This window comes from Scylla paramamosain, chromosome 42 (assembly GCF_035594125.1).
Source record: "Scylla paramamosain isolate STU-SP2022 chromosome 42, ASM3559412v1, whole genome shotgun sequence".
Taxonomy (NCBI): domain Eukaryota; kingdom Metazoa; phylum Arthropoda; class Malacostraca; order Decapoda; family Portunidae; genus Scylla; species Scylla paramamosain.
The window spans coordinates 11146010-11157500 of NC_087192.1; positions in this window are offsets into that span (position 1 = coordinate 11146010).

Genomic DNA, 11491 nt, shown 5'->3' on the forward strand with positions numbered 1-11491 from the left:
TCGACATTGTTGATATAGAATACATATTCTATGAACCAGAAGAGCTCATAGTGAAGAAATGTCTTCTTAGCTTCCTGGAAGAAATGGCAGCTGCTTCCCAAAAGGAGAATGAAAATAATTTCATGAAAGATTTATAAATCTAAGCAGTGAGTGTTCTCAGTATAATTTTTCTTAACTTATTAGATTTTTTTTTTTAGATTTCATTTTCCATGAGCAACTAAGGAGAAAATAAGATTGTGCTGTATTCAATTTTCATGCTATTTGTTAAAGTGTAGGTGCTTTTTTTGCCTCATCATGAATTTTTAAGTGTAATTTCACCATTGCAAGGTATTTGAATGAGCATCGAAAAAGAAAAGAAATGTGTTTTGGATCATTTTCAGGATATCATTTGTCAAAATGAAAATGATTCCTTAATGGCAAATAAATATCTTTTTTTTTTTTTTTTTATTACTACGCTATTTTGTAAGCAAGGAATAAAAACTGTCTTTTATTTTTTTATTTTGGTATTTATAAGAAAATATATATTTTTTTATTTTTATCCCCTGATTTTTTTTTTTCTTACCTCTTATCCGGTCAAGAAAAAAATAAATGGAAAAATTCATAACAAATGAATTATAAGTCTCTTTTAAACTCCAGCTGAGGTTCTGCTTAATATAAAATGAAAAAAATATATATTAAAAAAAGTTATCTTTCTTTCACCTATTATTATTACTATTTGTTTAATACTTGTTTATTAACTCACGAAATGTATCTCTGTTATTTTGTATTTTAGTTTGGGTTTGTATATGTTTGATTGCTGTAGTAGTGTTAATAAGAGGGAGGGGACTTGTAACTTGAGGTGACAAGTGTCGCTGCGGTCGTCATTGAAGATACGTGGGCTTCGGGGACTGTATGGTAGTGTCCTTTGATCTTCCATTGCAATGTTTTGTGTTTAGGATGGGACAAGATTACAGGTGTGTTAAGTCTGATACATATATATATATATATATATATATATATATATATATATATATATATATATATATATATATATATATATATATATATATATATATATATATATATATATATATATATATATATATATATATATATATATATATATATATATATATATATATATATATATATGAGGGACACTGGCCAAGAGCAACAAAAATCCGATAAAAAAAAAAGAAAAGCCCACTGAGATGCCACTCCCAGAAAAGGATCAAAAGCGGTAGTCAAAAATTGAAGGATAATTGTCTTGAAACCTCCCTCTTCAAGGAATTCAAGTCATAGGAAGGTGGACATACAGTATTATGCAGGAAGTTCCAGAGTTTACCAGAGAAAGGGATGAATGATTGAGAATACTGGTAAACTCTTGCATTAGAGAGGTGGACAGAATAGGGGTGAGAGAAAGGAGAAAGTCTTGTGCAACGAGGCGGCGGGAAGAGGGGAGGCATGCGATTAGCAAGATCAGAAGAGCAATTAGCATGAAAATAGCGGTAGAAGACAGCAACAATATGGCGATGAGAGACAGTCAGTTAGAGGAGAGGAGTTGATGAGACGATAAGCTTTTGATTCCACCCTGTCTAGAAGAGCTTGGTATGAGTGGAATCCCCCCAGACATGTGAAGCATACTCCATACATGGACGGATAAGGCCCTTGTACAGAGTTAGCAGCTGGGGAGGTGAGAAAAACTGGCGGAGACGTCTCAGAACGCCTAACTTCATAAAATCTGTTTTAGCTAGATATGAAGTTTCCAGTTCAGATTATAAGTAAAGGAAAGACCAAGGATGTTCAGTGTAGAAGAGGGGGACAGTTGAGTGTCACTGAAGAAGAGTGGATAGTTGTCTGGAACTGAGTTTTTGAGTCATTGAACAAATTCAAGTTTGCTCAGCCGCAATCAGAAATTTCAGAAAGATTAGAAGTCAAGTGTTCTGTGGCTTCCCTGCGTGAAATGTTTACTTCCTGAATGGTTGGACGTCTATGAAAAGCTGAGAAGTACAGGGTGGTATCATTATCGTAGGAGTGGATAGGTCAAGAAGTTAGGTTTAGGTCAATGATTTATAATAAGAAGAGAGTGGGTGACAGGACAGAACCCTGAGGAACACCACTGTTAATAGATTTAGGAGAAGAATAGTGGTCAGAAAGGAAACATGAGATGAAGTTACACAGAGAAGGATAGAAGCTGTAGGAGGGTAGTTTGGAAATCAAAGCTTTTTGCCAGACTCTATCAAAAGCTTTTGATATGACTAAGGCAACATAAAAAAATTTCACCAAAATCTCTAAAAGTGGATGAATAAGATTCAGTAAGGAATACCAGAAGATCACCAGCAGAGTGGCCTTGACGGAACCCATACTGGAAACCAGATAGAAGGTTGTGAAGTGATAGATGTTTAAGAATCTTCCTGTTGAGGATAGATTCAAAAACTTTAGATAGACAGGAAATTAAAACAATAGGATGGTAGTTTGAGGGATTAGAACGGTCACCCTTTTTAGGAACAGGCTGAATGTAGGCGAACTTCCAGCAAGAAGGAAAAGTAGATTTTGACAGACAGAGCTTAAAGAGTCTGACTGGGCAAGGTGCAAGCACGGAGGCACAGTTTCGGAGAACAATAGGAGGGACCCCATCAGGTCCATAAGCCTTCCGAGGGTTTACGCCAGCGAGGACATGAAAAACATAATTGCGAAAAATTTGAATAGGTAGCATGAAGTAGTCAGAGGGTGGAGGAGAGAGAGGAACAAGCCCAGAATCATCCAAGGTCGAGTTTTTAGCCAAGGTCTGAGCGAACAGTTCAGCTTTATAAATGGATGTGATAACAGTGGTGCCATCTGGTTGAAATAAAGGAGGGGAAGAAGAAGCAAAGTTATTGGAGATGTTTTTGGCTAGATGCCAGAAGTCACGATGGGAGTTAGATCTTGAAAGATTTTGACACTGTTAATATTTTTTTTTATTTTTGGCTAGTTGGAGAACAGACTTGGCATGGTTCCCAGCAGAAATATAAAGTGTATGAGATTCTGTTGATGGAAGGCTTAAGTACCCTTTGTGGGCCACCTCTCTATCATGTATAGCACGAGAACAAGCTGTGTTAAACCAGGGTTAGGAAGGTTTAGGTCGAGAAAAAGAGTAAGGAATGTACGCCTCCATGCCAGACACTGTCACCTCTGTTATGCGCTCAGCACACAATGACGGGTCTCTGACATGGAAGCAGTAGTCATTCCAAGGAAAATCAGTAAAATAACTCCACAGGTCCCCCCAACTAGCAGAGGCAAAACGCCAGAGGCATCTTCGCTTAGGGGGATCCTGAGGAGGGATTGGAGCGATAGGACAAGATACAGATATGAGATTGTGGTAGGAGGAGCCCAACGAAAAAGAGAGGGTGACAGCATGCCAAGTCTGTTCTCCAACTAGCCAAAAACTCCTTCATTAACAGAAAATGTCAAAACCTTTCAAGATCTAACTCCCCTCGTGATTTCTGGCATCTAGCCAAAAATATCTCCTATAACTTTGCTTCTTCTTCTTTCCCTCCTCTACTTCAACCAGATGGCACCACTGGTATCACATCTATTTCTAAAGCTGAACTCTTCGCTCAAACCTTTGCTAAAAACTCTACCTTGGACGATTCTGGGCTTGTTCCTCCCTCTCCTCCACCCTCTGACTACTTCATGCCACGTATTAAAATTCTTCGCAATGATGTTTTCCATGCCCTCGCTTTCCTAAACCCTCGGAAGGCTTATGGTCCTTATCGGGTCCCTCCTATTGTTCTCCGAAACTGTGCCTCCGTGCTTGCACCTTGTGTAGTTAAACTCTTTCAGCTCTGTCTGTCAACATCTACCTTTCCTTCTTGCTGGAAGTTTGCCTACATTCAACCTGTTCCTAAAAAGGGTGACCGTTCTATTCCCTCAAACTACCGTCCTATTGCTTTAATTTCCTGCTTATCTAAAGTTTTTGATCTATCTATCTATCACTTCACAACCTTCTATTTGATCGCCAGTATGGGTTCCGTCAAGGCCGCTCTACTGGTGATCTTCTGGCTTTCCTTACTGAGTCTTGGTCATCCTCTTTTAGAGATTTTGGTGAAACTTTTGCTGTTGCCTTGGACATATCAAAAGCTTTTGATAGAGTCTGGCACAAAGCTTTGATTTCCAAACTATCCTCCTACGGTTTCTATCCTTCTCTCTGTAACTTCATCTCAAGTTTCCTTTCTGACCGTTCTATTGCTGCTGTGGTAGACGGTCATTGTTCTTCTCCTAAATCTATTAACAGTGGTGTTCCTCAGGGTTCTGTCCTGTCACCCACTCTCTTCTTTTTATTCATTAATGATCTTCTAAACCAAACTTCTTGTCCTATCCACTTCTATGCTGATGATACCACCCTGCACTTTTCCACGTCTTTTCATAGACGTCCAACCTTTCAGGAGGTAAACATATCACGCAGGGAAGCCTCAGAACGCTTGACTTCTGATCTTTCTAAAATTTCTGATTGGGGCAGAGCAAACATGGTATTGTTCAATGCGTCAAAAACTCAATTCCTCCATCTATCAACTCGACACAACCTTCCAGACAACTATCCCCTCTTCTTCATTGGCACTCAACTGTCCCCCTCTTCTACACTGAACATCCTTGGTCTGTTCTCTACTTATAATCTGAACTGGAAACTTCACATCTCATCTCTAGCTAAAACAGCTTTTATGAAGTTAGGTGTTCTGAGACGTCTCCGCCAGTTTTTTTTCACCCCCCCAGCTGCTAACTCTGTACAAGGGCCTTATCCGTCCATGTATGGAATATGCTTCACATGTCTGGGGAGGTTCCACTCATACTGCTCTTCTAGACAGGGTGGAATCAAAAGCTTTTCGTCTCATCAACTCCTCTCCTCTAACTAACTGTGTTCAGCCTCTTTCTCACCGCCGCAATGTTGCATATCTAGCTGTCTTCTACCGCTATTTTTATGCTAACTGCTCTTCCGATCTTGCTAACTGCATGCCTCCCATCCTTCCGCGGCCTCGCTGCACAAGACTTTCTTCTTTCTCTCACCCCTATTCTGTCCACCTCTCTAACACAAGAGTTAACCAGTATTCTCAGTCATTCATCCCTTTCTCTGGTAAACTCTGGAACTCCCTGCCTGCTTCTGTATTTTCACCTTCCTATGACTTAAATTCCTTCAAGAGGGAGGTTTCAAGACACTTATTCATCAATTTTTGACCACTGCTTTGACCCTTTTATGGGACTGGCATTTCAGTGGGCATTTTTTTTATTAGATTTTTGTTGCCCTTGGCCAGTGTCCTTCCTACATAAAAAAAAAAAAAAAAGCATAAGCAGAAGGATTAGAGGTCAGGAAAAGGTCAAGAATGTTGGGCGTATCTCCAAGACGGTCAGGAATACGAGCAGGGTATTGCACCAATTTCTCTAGGTCATGGAGGATACCAACGTTGAAGGCTAGTTCACCAGGTTGGTTAGTGAAGGGAGAGGAAAGACAAAGCTGATGGTGAACATTGAAGTTTCCAAGAATGAAGATCTCTGCAAAAGGGAAGAGTTAGAATGTGCTCCACTTTTGAAGTTAAGTAGTCAAAGAGTTTCTTATAGTCAGAGGAGTTAGGTGAGAAATATACAGCACAGAAAAATTTAGTTTGAGAGTGACTCTGTAGTCGTAGCCAAACGGTAAAAAACTCGTAAGATTCAAGAGCATGGGCACGAGAGCAGGTTAAATCGTTGCGCACATAAGCGCAACATTCATATATATATATATATATATATATATATATATATATATATATATATATATATATATATATATATATATATATATATATATATATATATATGCATCATGCATTGATCAGTATATAAATAAGGCAGAATTAGTGAAACTGTTACATGAGTTAACGTCGGTGACTGTTTTCACTCGGAGTTGTACTTTATTATTCTGTTTTGAATTCGCATGAACTATTACATGTATGGGGTTACAGTTATGCCAAGTGAAAGGCTACTCTGACGTACATAGTTTATTGCTGTTACTTATGATGTATTATGTACTATGATGGGTCTACAGTGTCGGGAAGCACCCTGTATGTGAACTGATCTTGCACTGTTTTCTGTTCATTTGTATATACTGTGCTTCATGATTGCATTCATAGGTTGCTAAGATACAAGTGGTAAACTGAGTGTCAGACAGACATGATGTCAACCTCAATAGTTAATGAATTTATAGAATGCACATGAACATTGGATATATCCCACTTTTCTTTTTTTTTTTTTTTCTCTCTGGAGCTGGTGTCAGAAATTCTTTGAAACTTACCTTTGTTGTCATTTACTCTTCTGGTATTATTCTTTTTATTTTTTATTTTGTTTTATTTTATTTTATTTATTTATTTATGTATTCATTTATTTATTTATTTTATTTATTTTTTTTTTGTGTGTGATTGTTGAAATCTTGAGGGGAGATTGTCTACCTAAACAGAATAACAGATTCATCAAGGAGTAAAATAACTAACCATCGCAAGAACGCTGAAATAAGAAAAGGTGTTAGGGGAAGCGGGGCGTAAACATGTATTGCGATATTCTGTTACCTGGAACTACTAGATTGGCTGAACCATTCGTTGATTTGTTTCCATTTTCTAGCTTTAATGAAACGCTCCCGGAACACGACCATCTCGTCGAGAGCAGGAGGAGGAGGAGGAGGTAGAGATGGAAGAGGTGGTGGTGGTGATGGTGGTGGTGGCGTTGGAGGAGGAAAACGAGAAGAGGGAGGCGACCCACTGACACACGGCGGTCAGGTCTTAGCGGGATTCGTCTCAGGCAGTGGAGGGGAAAATGAGGAAGCTGACGCCGAGGAGAGTTACTGCCGGAGGGATGGAGGGACAGGGCGGTGGTTTAAGGAGGCTAGATGGGAAGGAAAGGGGCAGGGAGACGACTGGAGGGGATGAAAGAAAGGGCAAAGAGGACATAAAGGCGTAGAGTGAGGGGAAAAGAGTGAGGATGTATGTGAGCGTGTATGCGATGGCGTTGGTAAAGGTGAAAATGGAGACGAGGAAATGACGTACAAGGGAAGAAGCTCATTACGATGTGGGAGATCTGGCAGGAGGCAGGCGATGTGGTGAGATTGGCCGGGTGTAACACTGTAGAGTGGGAGCAAGGATGATTGAAGGTAAAAAAGATCGCTGAGAGGGACAGAAATGAAGAATGGGGCTTGTAATTGCGGAGCGAAAACACCGATACTTTTGAGGCTAAAAGAACAAGGAAAACCGGTGATGAAAAAGAAGAAAAAAATAAATAAAATTGAGGACAGGGGGGAGGAGAACGAACACAAAGAAACAAAAGAGAACAGACAAACAATAACAAACCTGTTGGAAGAGGAGGAAGAGAGGAGGAGGAAGAAAAGAGTGTGAGGAGGATCCACACGAAAAAAAAATAATAATAAATAAGTAAATAAAATAAATAAAATCAACGAAAACTCAGTAGCTAGAAGCCTCTTACTTCACGGCGAAAGTCACCAGGTTTACTAGTTTACTGCTTCACTAGTCTCTCTCTCAGTATCCTCTTACTCAAACTGACGCTGTGTGAATAATGACTCAGACAAAATAATGAATGATATATATACTCGTATATATATATATATATATATATATATATATATATATATATATATATATATATATATATATATATATATATATATATATATATATATATATATATATATATATATATATATTGGCCGCCCTGCTTCCAACAATCAGCGCACGCTACCAGCACCTCACACACCTAGGTTACAAAAAAAAAAAAAAAAAAAAAACGCGATGCTTTCACGTTCTTTTTTTTTTTTTCCTTACGCCTGAACTCACTTACGAACCCAGACAGAATATCTGTAAATAAGCACCACTACTTTAACATTCACACAGAACCTGGCAAAATTACTTACTCAGACAACATACCAATCATAGGTTGGTTATCTACTAAACTTATCTATATAAGGTAGAAGGAAAGATACAACACTATCAAATTTAAAAATACACTTGACAAAAAACATTAATTTGAATAACTTAAAGACGCTAACTACTGAAGACCTAGAAAAGGAGGTACATATGTGGCAAAAGAACGTAGAAAAAACAATGAACATCTCGATGCCGGAAAATAAATTCAAGCCTATTTTCCAACTCAAAATAAATAATGCCATAAGACAGCTAGAATACCAATACGAAACTTTACAAGCACATACAACAATATATGGATGGACATAAAAAAAATTGCAGAGAATATCTAAGAATCAAATTGCGCCTGTGGAAAACATGTAAGGAAGCTGATAAAGAGCAATGGGAATGTAAACTCAAGCACAGATACAGAAACTTTTTGAAATAAAGTAAACGTTCCAAGAGGGCAAAATATTCTGCATGCAAACTACGTACGCGACGATCTTAGCAATAGATATTATATAAATAAAGAAAAGTGTGACATAATGAAAAAAGAAAAAAAAACTTGAAGACATACATTTAAAATAACACCAGAACAAGATAACAAGTATGCGGAACACAAACACCGTATATGAGCAGATGTCGGCACAGAACAGATACCACAAACCAGGTTAAACCCTTGCAGACTAGACAGAAGTTTTTCACTGAGAAAAATGCACAGAAGACATCAAGCAGGCACATCAGGCGGTCAAACCATAAGGCACCTGGGTCCTCTCTTATATCAAAACAAATAATAGAAAACTACACTCCTAAGGCGATTACTAAATTAACCGAAGTTTTGAACTCATACCTCTCAGCAGGACACTACCCCAACCAGTTCAAGAATGCCATTTTCACACACAAATCGAATAAATTTTCACACGAGCCCTTAGATTACATAAATATCTCCCTTTTAGAAGTTCGAGGAAAAATATTTGAGGAAAATAATATTATGGAGACTCAACACATACCTGACAGAAAACAAAATCATTAATGGTAGACAACATGGATTTCCCCTATTAAGGAACCAGCACCACAATAAGAAGATACGACCATATTGCAATAGCTTTAGCAAAAAAGAACCTATGTTTTATAATATTTCTCAATGTGGCTAATATGTTTGACAAGGTCTTGCATACAGGCCTTAAATATACATTATTACCACTAGGGATGCCGGACTTACTGGAAAGAATGCTGTCAACATTCTTGAATAATAGAACAAGAGTAACAAATGTAGACAATGACATCAGTAGTACAATAAGATTAGAAAGAGGAGTCCCTCAAGGAAGCGTCGTATCACCTATATTATAATTATACTCTCTACGTACACTAACGAAATACTAACTGGACCAGGCAGCTACGATAAAATGTACGCTGATGATATAATTGAAAACATCCCATCCCCCACAAAATGTAAAACCATGATGAAACTCAAAGTAGAAAATAAATATATAGAATGAACAAACATGAACAAAATGTGGAAAATAAAAGCCAGCGTATCAAAATTCAAAGTATTACCCATAACACAATATAAAACTAAGAACATAAGTATAAATTGTAAAAAAAAAAAAAACACAGGAAAAAAAAACAAAGAAGGGAGATTGTTGGGCCTAAACCTAAAAAAAAAAAAAAAACACGGATATTACGAGGCATGTATCTAAAAAAAAAATACAAAAAAAAATAAAGCTGCTCTTACAAAACTCTACCGCTTTGTTAACTCTTTCCAGATATTAAAGCAACACAAGTCAAAAAACTTTTAATCCCAATACTCGAATACCCCCCAATCCCACTAATCTGTGCCGGTAAGACCCAATAGTTGAAAATGCAGAGTATACTAAACAAAAATATTTATAAAAAAAAAAAGATGACAACAGAAACCCAAATATAAAATATAAGCACCAAAAAGTAAATATAACTCCGATAAACATTTTATTACATCTCAAAAGTGGAAAAAAAAAAAATCTGACATACACTTAGAGTAACAGACCATGGTTACAAGCAAATACCACAAACATAGATCGCTCCTACTACTGGCTCCATCGCCCGAGTGCCATTATCAAAACTGCCTCATGACCCATCTACACCTGCTACATACTCGTACATTGTCGAAGGTGGTGACGAGGCACAGCTGACACCAAGTGCTTTTTTTTTTTCATATTTTTTGTCTTGTAGATCTGAATTCATACTATATATATATATATATATATATATATATATATATATATATATATATATATATATATATATATATATATATATATATATATATATATATATATATATATATTTCTGTCTCACAGCCGTGGTCTTAAGCTCGGTTATACTGTCTGCGCCGCCAGGAGAGGATAGGAGAGGCGATATGATCACTAATGCAATGCAAAAACGCACAAACCTTAACTTAACACGAGTATATTATGTATATATATATTTTATTTGTTTCTTGATCTGATCGTGTTACAGTAATAAAAAAATAAATAAATAAATAAATACTTCGTTCTACTCTTGATGTTGTGACTGTTGCACTTGCCTTATAGATTACTTACCTGTTTCCTGATATAATGGGGATCGTGAATAAGTATACATGTCTCTGAAAAGGAAGAAAATCGAGTTATTAATAATCTTGTTGTAGGGGCGTGGCTGTGGTTCTGCTCATAGCAGTCTTGTTGCCAGCTTTGGTTGGATTCATGAAAAATAGTAAATAAATAAATTAATTAATAGATAAATAAGAAATAAATAAAAAAAAATAAAAAAAACAGAAGGTAAATAAATAAATAAGTAAAATTAGATAAAACATGAATAAACATATATAAATAAAAAAAAAGATAGGTAAACAGATATATAGAAGTCAACATAAAAAATGGGCACCTTTTACACCTAAACTTTACGCCTGTACTTACCATTATAGATCGTACTACCCACCAGGAATTTATTAAAAGTAAGATGTTACTTATCTTGAAATAAAAAAAAATCATTGGAAGGCAACACCAATATTCATACTCAATGCGTATACTTAATGAAAAAAAAAAAAAATAATAATAAACTGGGAACAGATTAACAAAATAAATAAATAAATAAATGAAATAAATATGAAAATCTTAGCAGTGTGGTTCGCCCACACTTTTTATTCTTCCATTGTCCTTCACCATTATTTCTTAACCCATTCTTTCTCTATTCCTTCATTAAGATTACCTTTCTCTCCCCCCAACACCTTTTCTTTCCATTCCACTCCATTTCTGCGTTTCACTTCTCTCTTGAAGATCGTCGAGCAAGGACCGAAAGACGTCTGGAGAGCAAAGGGACACCGTCAATTAAAAGAAAAAAGAATTATAGACTTTAGTAACTTACTACCTTGTATAAAGAACAGCGTTAGTTTTAGTTTCTTTTCTATAATGCAGTCATCCCAGTTGACTTCAACTATATATATATATATATATATATATATATATATATATATATATATATATATATATATATATATATATATATATATATATATATATATATATATATATATATATATATATATATATATATATATATATATATATATATATATATAT